The sequence below is a fragment of the Lactuca serriola genome, chromosome 5, assembly GCF_051521515.1.
Source record: "Lactuca serriola cultivar US96UC23 chromosome 5, Lser_US96UC23_V15, whole genome shotgun sequence".
Classification (NCBI taxonomy): Eukaryota; Viridiplantae; Streptophyta; class Magnoliopsida; order Asterales; family Asteraceae; genus Lactuca; species Lactuca serriola.
Genome location: NC_136412.1, coordinates 72,766,423 through 72,782,120, shown reverse-complemented (window position 1 = coordinate 72,782,120; position 15,698 = coordinate 72,766,423).

Genomic DNA, 15,698 nt, shown 5'->3' with positions numbered 1-15,698 from the left:
TTATCTCTAGCTCAATAAAGTTCCGGTCTTTGGACTCATAAGACCTCCTACACTACAGATCTGAGGTTTCAACCTCAAATCATGCTCAAAGGACTCAAATGACACCAAAGGGATGGGAGAAAACCCTAGAAACTCCCTAAACCAAGATCTCATAAGGAAATGATAAAGTTATCATATTTTTACCTCCAACTGAAGAAAAACTTTGTTGAACCTCTAGATACAAAGACTCCTCTTGATCCAACCTTTGATACTCTCCTCTTCTCCTTCAAAAGTGGAATTAACAACCACAAGATTAGCTCCTCTCTCACTCTCTAGCTCAAGTGGACGATTAGGATTTCTCTCAAGGGTGTAACGTGACCGGTGAGGCGGTAATGAGGGCTTAAGGCCCCTTAAATAGGTGACAAACTCGGGGATTTAGGGTTTCCTCACTCAATGCCAACTCGGCGAGTCGGCTATCTGACTCGTCAAGTCGGTCATTAAACCCACGTGCTCAAACCAACTCTACTCGATGAGTCGGGCATACAACTCATCGAGTTACTCATTAAATCCCAAAAATAAATATATAAATATAATACCTAAGAGTCAGGATGTTACAATTCTCCCCTACTAGAATCAAAATTCACCCTTGAAGTTAGCCTCCAGAAACAACTCGGGGTATTGCTCTCGCATCTGAAACTTTGGCTCTCAAGTCTACTCGAATCCTCTGAGGTGCTCCCACTGCACCTTAACTAGGCACACCTCCTTATTCCTCAGGTTCTTTACTTATCCAAAATCATAATTGGCCTTTTAATATAGCTCAGGCGGTCACCAATGTGAGTATTCCCCAATGGCACCACTGCCAACTCATGTCATGCATCAATCTCTTTCCCAAGACACCCGTACCCATTTAGGAACTCCCTGTCCCGAAAGAAGAAGGATCCTTCTGCCATTGCGGTTCCAGTTCCAACTCTTCTGAACCTGGAAACTCTAGTAGTCTGACTCCCTACACGAGCGTTCATGCAAGAAATCAAGTCATTCGCTCATCGAATGGCCGATCTCAAAATCATACTTCCATCTCTGACTATCTTGATGCGACTGATGACCATAACAACTTCCGAACACCCATACCTGACATAACAGTCAATCTAGATCGTACTCCACAGAACGAAAAGGGTCACATCCCATCAGGGACCCATCAACTGCACTGCTATCAGAACCCACCTGGAAAAAATGAACCTCGATACTCTATTGTCAAACACAAGAAATGATCTTGTCCGCTCAACAGTACCCTCAGGCCTCTAAGTACATAAGCCCCAGGTTCCTCTCACATATCCCTTCCAACAAGGAGCACCAGGTCGGCTCCCGACCCAACAGTTGAACCTCCAAGGACTATCCATTGCACACCCAATAAAAACGACTTTACAGGCTTTCCTCTCATAATAACTATCTCAGCCCATCGTGACACACAAGTCACAAAGTTCGCATTACCTCCAACGAACACTTAAACCCCATCTGAAGTCACCTCACCTCTGACCTCTTTCGTCTACTACTCACCGGTTCCAAGAATCTCGCGGTCCTTCCCATACCAACGAACTAACCCACTCAGGTCAAAGACATCAGATGTAAATCAATACCCCCTCAATATGAAACCCATCTATGAATCCGAAATCTCATTCCGACTACTCAATACACAAATTGATCCAAACTCAAGCTCAAGAGTCTGATTCAACACAAAAATTGGAACCACTCACTTCCATTCTGATATTGAACTCATGACCCGAGATCCGCGAATTCATGCGCACACCATCTCTCTAATTCCTTCTGATTGTGATAATCCTTCCTCAACTCAGGATATAATGATTCCCGACCATCATAGAGACCCCAATCTCGCCCCTGGTCCAGCTACCAGGTTCCCGATGACTCATTTGGTAAGGCTATCCAAGCCTATGAACTCCTCAGTGTAATTCTCTGACTAGCGAATAATACGGCTCCCCATAGTATCACAACGCTCGCTCGCTGACTAGTGAGTACTACGGCTCCCCGCAGTATCACGTCTCCCTCTCGCTGACTAGTGAATACTACGGCTCACCGCAGTATCACAACGCTCTCACTTGCTGACTAGTGAATACTACAGCTCCCCACGGTATCACGACTCCCACTTGCTGACTAGTGAGTACTATGGCTCCCCGTAGTATCACAACACTCTCTCACTGACTATTGAATACTACGGCTCCCTGCATTATTACATAACTCTCTCTTACGGACTCATGGGTGCTACGGCTCCTCGTAGTCTTACAACACTCTCTTTTATCATCCCATAGACTCATCCTCAATTCATTACCATTCTCCATGCACTAAATCATGCTCTGCGGTCCAACTTAGATAGGTGCACACACTTACCCGGATTATGCATCACTACTCTCGATGTGACTTCTCTTAGACAAGGCACCTTTTCTCGGCACAGTTACACCCCTGGACAATCTGCGTCTGGCGACAACTAACTGATGACCTCTTACTCGAAAATATAGTCGCCAGGTTTTCCACTTGCCATCTAACAAACCCATATCTCATATTGATCTAATAATCTAGGGATTCATCCTCGGATACCCAGATACAACATCCCAAAATCCCATGATGTCTTGCCTCACCCATTGATCTTCCATTCACGGCGTCACACTCGGATACCGCAATGCACCGTCTCAGACTCTCCCAACATCTTGTTACGACCACTGATCTCCCTTTCGCACAATTTGTAACTTCGAAATACACCAATATGATGGTTGAAACACGAAAGAGTCGCCAATGACTGAGAACATGTTGACGATAATCCTAACTTCTATTCTCCATTGAACAAGGCCCGTGCGAGAATACTCATCCCGACTCTGAGATTAGCCACCAAAACATTTGTTGCCCTTCCCGGAGTGCAGATAACAATCCATACATTGAACTGGTACTTTGACAATCGAATCCAAACCTCAATTTATTTCCATGACCAACGGCCACCTGTCATGGATACACTCATCCCTTCTTGAACACGTACATATGCATCATCTCGCTCTATATCCGACCTTGCCCGCCACTACCCAAGTCTTAAATATTCGCACCGTGAATCCCCATAACCCAAAACTCTAAACCACAACTCAAAATAAATCGCTGATCTACCCAACAGAATGCCCCAGTTCTCCCCCACTTAGGGTTCGAACCATCACCAATTGGCATACCAACAGACTACACCACGGACTGGTTCACCAGGTACAACACACCTACTCTTGAATTGTACCACATAACACTCGATGATCTTCCGCTAAAGACCATGCAACTCCAAATATCCCAAATCTCATATGAAATCCCTGGAAACTTTCCAACGTGATTGTCCCTAGTCACCAAAATCCCATATCGACACACTATTGAACATCTCAACTATTCCAAAGTAGACGTGACCCTCCGTCTGATAGTAATGTACTATCATACGTCTCATCCCTGATCCCTCAACCAACATTCCATCACATGGATCATCAAAGAAGCAAGAGATCTCACTCTCACATTCGATGTCCGATGTAAACCATGAGGGCCATCACCCTGATATATTCCTCTTGATAACCCGGAACTGCTACTGATTATACCTCACTGTATTCAACGAGGGTATCCCCCCTGTCCTCATCCATCTCAGTCCCTACTGATGACTCTCTCATGGTATAAGGGACACCTTGCGGCAGACATACTGCCCAAATACTCTGGTGAAAAGGTCGCAACCATATGCTACCCCATGGGTTTAACCTCCAAACATGGAAACCAGAAGCTCGTTATCTCTTTTGCTCCTCACAGGAAATGGGAATAGCGCAACTCTTGTCACAGATAGTGACATCTCAACTATCGTCTGATTGCTCATCTCAGATCACAGTCCTCCACGAATCATCATGTCTGCTCATCCCTGAGTCTTGTGACTCCAACTGGCATCTCACTAATAAAATCTCTCGGAACCTAAATCAATATCCCTCTCAAGGTTTGTTCCATTGAAGCTCGTCTGACATGGGCCTCTGGCCCCACACCCTATCACATCAGTTCTCAGTCCGGACAACCACAACGAGACAACTGGTAAGGACAGAAGCACTAACGACTACCAATCATGGTACTCGAACCATGTTATCTCCTCTCAATCTAATACTAATCATGGTACTCAAACCATGTTACCTCCTCTCAATCTGCTACTAACCATGGTACTCAAACCATGTTACCTCCTCTCAATCTGCTACTTAGAACCTCTGGAATTCTCCCTGTTTCAAGTGTGGGTCCTTTGCTTTCAGTAGTACGGGCCCATACTACCTTCCACATCTACCCATACTTTCCACATGGATCGTCCTAGGTTTCCTAAGTAGTTGCCCAACCTCCTCGATCACCAATCTCATTACACATGTTCGCTCTCCAGCGAGTACTCTCCCTTATCAACTTATTCGTCTAACTAAGGTCACTCCCTAGGCTCTTCCTAGGTTCTCACACTTCTCTGCCATCAGCCGCTGAAGAACTCCTCATGATTCCGGTCATCTACCTCCTGAATATCGTCATATTCACTTAGTAGCTGTCTCCCATCATCAAGAGTTCCACAAAGCACAAAGCAAGCGACATTCAGGCATCGAATCACCTCCACCAATCACGTAAAATCACTCTAACATTCAACTCCACTCGCTCCATCCGCAACTCTAAATGTTGTTACTGAACTCAGGCAACCCTACCTCTCGTGGGTATCCAACTACTCTCTTAGTAGACCCCTCATATGCTCATCTAGGCTTCTCTCCTAGATTATCCCTCGACTCAGAACTCTCTCTAAGTGATTCCTGCTAAATACTCCTACTCAGCATATACTCAAGGCAGATACAAGAAACTCCTAGGCTAAGGCATCACATATTAGGTAACTCTAGCCCTAAAAATGAAATACCTGGCCTATCCTCTAGTATGCATCTCCAACATTTCATAAATATCTCATAACACAAATACATAAGGGTATTTTGGGAAATCACCATTCGGGCTCTAGCTGATTGTACACCTGCTCCTTCTCGTTTTTCTATTACACACTTTTACCCGCTTTAGAAAAATCATTTCTTTTGAAAACTTTTCTCAAATCCTCAGTTTGAGTCCAGACATACCCAAAGGTACATCTGAATCCCTCAAACCAAGGCTCTGATACCAACTTGTAACAACGTAAATTTTCAAACCAAATTTTTCATTTTCAAAACACATAAAAACACATAATATATCTCAAAACATAATGGTATCAAGTGTCAACACAAATCCACGTAAAAATGTCATTATCCCATAATCATCCCCATAATCTCGAATCGGTGTGTATAATCAAGTTGGTGCCTTCATGTGATCCTGAGAGGTACCTGAAACACATAACACATAACACGGTAATCACGAAGCTTAGTGATTTCCTCACAATACCACACATATCTCATTAGCCTCTCATCGATATACTCAAATAAGACCCTCTGGTCAATGTGTCTAAGTAGGACCCTCCAGTCCCACAACTCGAGTGGACCCTCCGGTCCTAACTCAGTAAGCTCAGAATAATACACAACACAAATCACAAAGGCATAATGCAGGATATCACAATACTCAATATAACACATAAGACCCTCCAGTCACACAAAGATTACCACTCCAGGTAAAGTATAGCTAAAAGACTCACCTCGTAAGCAACCAAGTAAATAATCTCGTACACGAATCTTGAACTAGCCTCCGCCTAATCACATAAGATAATTATCTTTATTTAACATTTAAGTCACGACTCTAAATAACTAAGTTATTTTCTCACTCCAACGCTTGGAATAGGTAAAAGACCATTTTACCCCTCCATGGTCCCCTTAACCCCTGGCTTGACCAAGCCCTTAAGTCAACTGTCCATGTTGACCTGACTCGCCGAGTGCATCTATGTGTCTCACTGAGTACCCCTTGTTCCTTTAGAACATCGTGAAAACCCGACTTAACTCATCGAGTTGTCTCATCAGCTCGCCGAGTTACCCTTGTCCAGACTCATCGGGAGAAAACCCTAGCCGACTCGTCGAGTCCCTTAAGTCAAATTATCATTCAGACATTTTAAGGCAAAAATCATGCCACATACTCTAGATCTGACTTCCTAAGGCTCAATTATGACGTAAAGCATCGATCTCTACGTCCATGCATGGTATATTTGCTCCATAATGCCAATTCAAGCCAAAACAAGGGTTATATGCACAAGATCTTATCTCTAGCTCAATAAAGTTCGGGTCCTTGGACTCACAAGACCTCCTACACTCCATATCTGAGGTTTTTACCACAAATCATGCTCAAAGGACTCAAATGACACCAAGGGGATGGGAGAAAACCCTAGAAACTCCCTAAACCAAGATATCATAAGGAAATGATCAAGTTAGCATCTTTTTACCTCCAACTGAAGCAAAATTTTGTTGAACCTCAAGATCCATAGCCTCCTCTTGATCCAACCTTTGATACTCTCCTCTTCTCCTTCAAAATTGCACTTAACAACCACATGATTAGCTCCTCTCTCACTCTCTAGCTCAAGTGGACGATTAGGGTTTCTCTCAAGGGTGTAAGGTAAATGGTGAGGCGGAAATAAGGGCTTAAGGACCCTTAAATAGATCACAAACTCGGGGATTTAGGGTTTCCTCACTCAGCACCAACCCGGCGAGTCGACACTCTGACTTGTTGAGTCAGTCATTAAACCCATGTGCTTAAACCAACTCTACTCGACGAGTCGGTCATACAACTCGTCGAGTCACTCATTAAATCCCGAAAATAAATATATAAATATAATACCTGAGAGTCGGGATGTTACATGAGAGAAAAGGAGCTTGAGGAGTTGGAGTTCTAGCCAGAAGCGTTGTTTGAGCCAGACATCCGAAAAAGAAAAGAGCAAAGTTTAGATTAGATAAAGAATCCTTAATATAACACCCAAATAAAATATTAAGGCTAGGACCCAACACAATATTTCACAATTCGGAAGAGGGATTCCGTAATCCAATTGCAAATTATTTGAAGGTAGGTAAATGATGCTTTACCAATTCCACCATGAAAAACAAAATAAAGAATTAGGTTTTAAAAGAAATGAAATTCCTAGATTCTTTTGAGATTCATTGAACTTTTCAATGGCAAGTTTAATCTCGATTATTCGCTTCAAGTTTGTGAGTGGGATACCGAGGATCACAAACAAGGTGTAAATAACCATCCAAACTAGCTTGGCACTCTCGATGTCATTTACCATCTAATCAATGTGTCGGTTAACCACACACGCACCATTGATCAATGGTAATTCTCGAGCTACCCTTTGCCACACTTGTTAGTCCAAGTTAATGTATCGGTTAACCACACTTGCTCCACTAACGACTTGGAAAGGTGCAAAGTGCAATTTCATGTACTAGCATCATTTTCCCATTTTCCTAAAGTAACTAATATTGGAAATTTATAAAAACATTTAGTTACTTTATACATTTCAGTATACTTGCTAATGAGGAATTAAAGTCCTATCCTACCCATTCAGCTAACGACCCTCCACCAATCAACGAAGCAATGGGTGAGAGTGGACACCCATTCAACCGCCATTTTATAGGCAGTTTCCTTATGGTTTATAGATCGGCTTCATGAATGAGGCATACTAATGGTAAGACTGACTCATCTTATATATATATATATATATATATATATATATATATATATATATATATAATCTTTTAATATTATAATAGTATAAGGGTTGTGTTTTAAACTTTTAAAATACTAGGGTTTTAGAATTTAATATTTCAAAATTAAACTTTTAATTAAATTTTAAAATCCAAAACTTGAGGGAAAATTTTGAAACTTTTCAAAACTTTCTAGATCAAATTTTAAATAATTAAATTAATCATATAATTTTGAACATTATCCTAAAATTTAATCTTTATCTTCTAATTAGATGAGGATATCCATTACCATATCAGAAAATTCCATTTTAATTAGTTAAAACAATTTAAGGTAGTTATCCTTATCTAATTTAGGCTTGAAATCCGAAAAATCTGCCAACAGACGAACCAACTCATCGAGTTAGGGTGTGGACTCGACGGGTTGATCCAACTCATCGAGTTCATCATAGAACTCGTCGAGTTCAGCAGACAGTGAGCAAAAAATGATTTTTGATCCAACTTGAAACAATTACAATTGCATCAAATATAACAGAAAAATACCCTAAGTTCTGATACCACTGATGGGTTTTTGAGCATTACAACATCCCTATGTGCACATGCAACCCTAACTGCTTTGGATCTAGTTTTTTCTCAAATTATACATGTAAATTAATTTTTCCAAAGCAAAACCCTAATCTAGCATACTAGAAAACAAAATCTAAACATATTAGGGTTTAGAAGAATACTTTTCTTGTTAGTAGCTTGATCTTGACCTTCAAGAGCTTAGTGTCTCAAGTATTGCACCTCTAATGGAGTCACAAACACCACTTAGCAAAGGATGAAGAAGAGAGAGGTGATAGAGGCTTCTTGATTTCGGCTAGGGTTCTCTATGAATGCATAGAGCCGAAAACTATAAGCCAAGGTCCTTTATATAGCTGAGACTGCTATGGTTTTAGGTGGAAACCCTAATTCTCTACTTAAGCGTTAAGCAATCCATGGACACCTTCTAGAAGGACCCTTGGACGAAATCTTCTATGGGCTTCCCATAGATTTCATTCAGCCCCTTCCAAGGTGATCCAACAGCCCAACTTGCAACTAAATATGATTTGCAATATCAGTCCCCCTTACTTTTAATCAGTCTCTTTTGATCACTAAATTAATTCCCAATTAATTTCTGATCAATACTAATTAAAGAATATGATTTCTCAATTAATATATTATTCTTATAATATATTAATAAAGTATTTATCAACCTCTTTTTCCATAAGTCATCCTGTCAAGTTGCTATAGTGAATGCAACCCAAAAGGACCATGCTACTATCGAATCAAATACATACAAATTATAGTTATGGGCTTAGACACCTAATACAACAGATATCTCATTATTTTATTTTTGCGAGATCTTAATGAAATGTTCTAGACCTAAGATATTTCTTCCCATAAGATCTAGCTTTTATTTTTCTTGATATTTCTATACTATCCATCCACTCAGATATTTCCAAAGCATACTTGTTCTTATGGCTACACTGGTCAGACAAGTACTTCTTCTGAACGTTTTCGTAGTTTGGTTGAAGATGAAGCCACCCTTAAGCCTTAATGAAAACAAGACTTTCACTTTTTCTCAACAAACAGATGATCATAATTCAATGGGATACTACACAGACACTTTCGAGTCTCTCTTGACTCCGAAGGAAGAGATCACTGCTCGGGATCCAATAGTTTCTTGTCTTTATTGACATCACTAGAATCCCTTAGATAACTTGCTTTATATCTTTATCTTTGGAACAATCTTGCATGAAGATCCTTGTGATTTTCAAAAAGTCTGGCTCGTAGTTCTAATGATTAATTTCAGATTCGGAGAACAGGAATTAGTGAACTACTACGAAAGTGTAAACTGGAACGGCGGATTTTAAGGGATAAGATTGCGATATTGGAGTGTGAAGATTTCAAACTTAGCCTGACATCACGCCTCCTGACACATGCCAACATGTCACGCCTTTTTAGGCGCTTTTCAGTGATTATGGAGCACCAAATGCCGATTTTCTCTCACCACTAATTACGTATATAAGGAAATTTAAAGCATCATTCTCATTCACCGCTTTCACATAATTTCTTCTTCCGGTGCAAGAAAGCCCTTTTCTCTCACTACTGTTCATCATCTTCTCCACCAATTTCCATGGCTGCTTCATCAGAAACTCCTTCTGCTGCTGATCAGACTGCTTCATCAGCGCTAATGGGCATCAAGGCTAATCATACTCTCATCTTGGACCTTGATCCATCAAAATATGATGCCTTTCTCCAACCGCTAATTGAATTCCTAATACATTCTCCTTTGGCTACTGTACTATCGAAGACAGAACTTGTTCCTTTGTCTCTTCTATCCAGAGCTTTCTCTACTGCTCATTATGAAGAGAGTAGTGCTACTATTATTTTCGATCTTGGTAATCTTAAAACATCAATCACCAATTCCAGATATAGTCGATTATTGGGGCTTTCGTTAGCTAGGGATTTGATGAATCTAGAGTCCATCTCCTCTTTTGCTATTCTAGAGATGTTCTACCACATGGGTTACAGAAACTATCTTGCGATTGTATCCAAGTTCAATAAGCCTAATCTTCCTCCCATGTGGAATGGGTTATTTACCCTAATTTTCAAGAGTTTTTTAGAGAGGGTAACGTGTTTCGATAGCGCAAGTAAGCTTTTTCTTACTATTCTTTATGGTATTTACTCTGGGATCAATCTAGATTATGGGTCAGTCCTTTGGGCTCAACTAGTTTAGAGTATTCTATCTGTTACATGGCACTCGAAGATATCATGTGCTTGTTTTTGGTCCATCATTGTTCATAGGGCTCTTGATCGTCACAACATTCTAGTGATCTAGGGTTCGGTGCTTGCATCAATTCCTATTTTCACACTTCAAATGTTATTTTGTCTGACAGTTCAAGGTTCGCCTTCATCGGATATATTTTAGAGACCATGCTTCGTAATCTTCCAGCAAACAGTGAAGTTATCAAAGAATATCAGACAACCAGCATCCGGTCCTCGACCACTAACCGCTGAGATGCGAAAGGTCTTAGAAGAGGCTGACAAGCCAAAGAAAGGGGTAAACAAAAAGCGAAGGTTGGACACTCCAAGCCTATTCATACTCCGAATAAGAAACTCCAACGAGCCTAACATAAGCCAAGGTCCCCTTCCCCAGATAATGAGGAGGATTCAAAGTCACACACCATCTTTGAAGTTTGTACACAGAGAAATCCCAACGTGAGACTGAAGACATAGCTACGACTTCACAACCCATGGTTTCGGAGCCATCAACAACCAATCCTGAGGTAACTTTTTCTGTGCCAACTTATGTTCCCATAATAGATGAAGTTTTCCAGGATTTCTCTCAACCTTCTCCTACTACTATTACTACACCTATCATGATAGATCCCTGTCTGAATGTTTTTGTGGGAGTTTCGCAATCCCAGGTGTCTGTTGCACAATTCGTTCCTTTCTTCACAGACTCAACAGCAACGACAATAACAACCACTAGTACACCATCGGTCACTGTCAACCTGTATGATATAGGGGCAAGGGCTTCTGGTTTTACTTTTGGTGCTAATTTCACTCCCATCTCACCTCTTCTCCATGATGATCCTGATGCATTGTTTGGTAATGATCGGGATGCTTTTGAAGACTTACACTACAGCCCTTTCAACGTCTAATAGCCTAGTGATGATGAAGATGATCTGATGACAATGGGGCAATTTAAAGCTCTAAATGATAAGTTGGGTACTCTCCTTGAGTCTTCTAAATCTTCGTCTAGTACCGAAAAAGTCGATAAACTACTTTCTGATGTTAAACCATTTATGGAAGACTTGCGAACTTCTTCGGAACATAAAACAGGCTCTGCAAACAAGGTAATTATGAACCTTTGTACAACACTCTCAACTGATAAAGAAGCTCTTTCCAAGGTTCGCTCTGACATTTAGTCTAATAATGCAGAGCTACAAACGTCGATCACTTCCAAGATTGAAAAGCTTCAAGTAGATATTACTAATGAGAATGCTCTCATGGATAAGTTTGCCATTAAAACAGAAAATGTGAAAGTTTTTTATGCCCGTCTCTCTCATGCCAACAAGGATATTGAAGACCTAAAGTCCGAAAAAGTTGTAATCAAGAGTTGGGTTGCTGATGTTAATGATCACTTGCGTAATCTCATCAAGACTCGTGATTCCCTCCTCACAGTCTCTGTTGATCAGCATCTTGCTAAGAAATTGAAGCCCATCTTCTCCATTCTTGACCGAATTAAGGGTGTTTCGTAATCTTCGATTCCAAAACAAGGGGGAGAAACAGGGAAAACTTCTGGTGATCGCAAAGCAACTGATGGTGGTGATGATCACGAATAAAAACTAAAGTCTAATGATCTGAAGAATAATGTAGCTTCGGCATCAAGAGGAAAAGAGAAATTGGTTAATGATGATGATGAGGAAGAAGAAGATGAAAATGAAAAGTTAAAGCGTAAAACTCATGATGCTGAAATTGATGAAAACCTGCGAGTTGCTAGGGAGGCTGAAGAACAAGAGAAGGCAGTTCGTGAAGCTGAGGAAACTTTGGAGTCTTAGAAAACTCTTTTCCCTTTATGGTCAATGGAACACATCTTGAATGAAGCCACCAATAACCCAAATGTTTTTTCGCTAGAACCTGTTGGATTGTTTGAATTGGAGAACTCTCTTGATTCGCATCTTGATCTGCCAATTACTCTAAAGGCCTTTTCATTTTTGCTGTTTTGACAAGATTGCAAACGCTTCTCTTTCTGAAGTTTATGTTGATCAGATGTTGTTCTCATTTTATCTCAAGCACATGAAGCCACATTACGAAACATGCAGTTCAAAGAAAATAATTGTTGTGAAGTTTTATGTCACCATTGAGAATGAAAGCTTCCTGAATGCTTGTTTCAAAGTTGCATGAAGAACTGCGAGTTTAGTATTTGAATTTACACTCACTAATTTGCCGTGTTTGAACCCATTTGATTGGATTTCTCTGCTTCTTCTCTTGATAAAGGATGAAAACAAATTTGAACCACTTGTTGCGCATATCAAAAGTTTTTTGGTTTGTTACATCCAAGAAATTGGGAAGATGGATGTGGAAATTGTGATTGTCCTTAGCAAGAAACCTACAGTGCTTCCTAAGGAGCCTCCGAAAGATCTTGAGAATATGAAATTGGGAAGAATACGAAAGGATGATTGGAGTGTGGCATTTCAAATACGAGAAAGAGTTGATTCTGATTTTCATAGAGTTTGCTTCTTTCTGCCTGACAAGCATCTATACTCCACTCAATGCCTGGAATACATCTTGGAGTTGATAAATCAATGCAAAGTGAATAGTGTTGGGGACAAGAAATGTTTCACAAATATGATCAAGTGGTACATCTTGGTTCACAAAACTCCGTTGGGGATAATGTTGAAACTTTTTATTGTTCAAAAACGCCAACAGAATTGAAGAATTTGCATTCCTTATTGACACAAAGGGGGAGATTGTTGTGATATTTTATGTTGTGTCAATTATGTTTTGTACTATAATAATCCATTATCTGATGGGTTGGGCCTATCCACCTGGTCTTTAATGTTTAAATTTTATAGGATTAGACTATATATGCTGCAGGCATACACCATATTAAGGTATCGATTGTATTTTTCCCTACTCGCCTTTACAGTAGAAGTTCTTCATCGAGCTCTTCCAAGGCATTGGTTTTTAATCATTCGACACAAGTTTGATATTTGCATTCATTGTCTGATTTACTTTTCTGTTTAGAATCTATCGATCAACTCTTAATTATTATAGCAACCGCGGATCATGACAGGTCATTCGGAACAAAAAATAGGTTGGAGTTATACAAGGCTTCATTTGACAACTTCTGCAAAAACAGAAGGTGCAGTGAGGTATCACACTTTACAGATAACACCTCAGCAAAGCGGAGTTACAAAATAGATGAACCAAGCAAACACTGGTGGAGAATGCTCAGTACATGCGATTATTTTTTGATTTATCGGAGAAATTATAGGTAGAAGCAGTTAACACTGCTTGTTATCTAGTGAATAGATCTCCATCAACTTCAATTGATTGTAACACTCCTCAAGAGGTTTGGTCTGGGAAACTCTCTGAGAATTCTTGTTTGGAATGTATGGATACCCTGCTTACGCTCATGTGAATGATGGTAAACTGGAGCCAAGGGCAATGAAGTGCATATTTCTAGGATATGCATATGGAGGGAAAGTTCATCGTCTATGGTGTACAAAAGAAGGAAAAAAACTCCAATTTTCATTATTAGCATAGATGTGACCTTTAAATATATAATGTGTAACCAGAGAGGAGGGGGTACAAGTATTGAAGGGAACAATTAGGATGCTAGCCAGAAGGTGGAGTTTAAAAAAGAAACCCCACACAGTTTTTTGATAAATAAGGAACAGCAAGGAGGCATGAAACAACATAGACATGAGGAATCCCTTGAATAGCCCAGGGAAGAAGTTGTTGGATTAGGTGTCTAAGTTCATAAATATAATTGGTATGTACATGAATTGACAGTGGCATGGTCCTTTTGGGTTGCCTTCACATGTGAAACCAGACATGATGATTATTGAGTAAGAGGAAGAATTTATTAATTGATTAATAAATTGGAATAAATGATTTATTAATATGTTATGGAAATATATATTAATTAGTAATAATATTGTTAATTAATATTTAATCAAAAATTAATTTGGAATTAATTTTAGGATTAAAGGAGTTAATTGAAAGTGTAGGGACTGAAAGTGTAACTGTTCAATAGTTGAGCAAAAGGGTCCAAAACCTTCCTATGGAAGGATATGGACGAAATTTTATATATATATATATATATATATATATATATATATATATATATATATATATATATATATATAAGGTGATTCTAGAGTTTCGAGAAAATCTTATCATATATGGATAATCAAATGAGGTGGATAATTACCATATTTGAGATAATGATATTTTATTGAAATTAGGGTTATCCATATCATCCTTGGTTCACTATAAATAGGATCCTTGAGCATGAGAATTTTGGTCACTCTTTCTTAGAAGAAGAAACCGAAATTTTGGATCGATTCCTCCTCTCTCGTATCATTCTCTTGCATTGTGTGTTTGTGAGCCATTAGAGGTGTTACACTTGTGACACTAAGTTCTCAAGCTTCAAGATCTACAAGGGAATCATTGTTATTACAATATAACAATCAAGGTATGTAATCTAACCCTAGTTTTGTATGACTTTCAAAAATAGTAGACACTTCCTAGGGTTTCTCCTTTTGTGTTCAAGTTTGCATGTTTAGTTAGAGAAAAACTAGATCCAAAGCATTAGGGTTGCATGCATACTTAGTAATTGTTGTTATTCTCAAAACCTAGCAGAAGTGTCTAGTGATGTTGATGCCAGGAAAGATAAGTTGAAAAAGCTTATCGAGAATGAGTTTGTGATGAATGATTTAGGAGCTGAAAAGAAGATAGCATGGATGGAGATTTAGAGAGATAGAAGAAAAAGATGTTCATACATTTCTCACTGCATTGAGAAAGTCTTGTGGTCGTTCTATTATGATTAGTCCAAACTTGTTGGTACTTTTTTAGTGGTTCAAGGAAATCAGGGAAAACCTCATTGGGAAGTGGTCAAGTGGATCATGCGACACTTAAAGGTAACACTTGATGTTTGTATGGTGTATGGTGCCAATGCACAACATACGGACTTGGTTGGATTGATAGACTCTGACTACAAAAGTGATTTGGAGATAAGAAGATCATTGACGATTGGTCTCTTTAAGAGTCTTCTCTTGAAAGAGGAGAAACCTATCATGTTTTATGACAAGTTATGCATTCAAAAGTTTGGTGCCAAGGAGAATCCATAAGACATGGTGACAAGGTTGTTTCCAAGAGAGAAGTCCAAGCTTTGCTTGGACTTGCTTGATGTTCGCAGGAGGTAAGTACTTTTTAGGGATGAATGACAAGAAGGATGCTAAAGTTAAGGTGGATATTGTTAAATGTGACTTGAGAATTTGGAGCATTCTC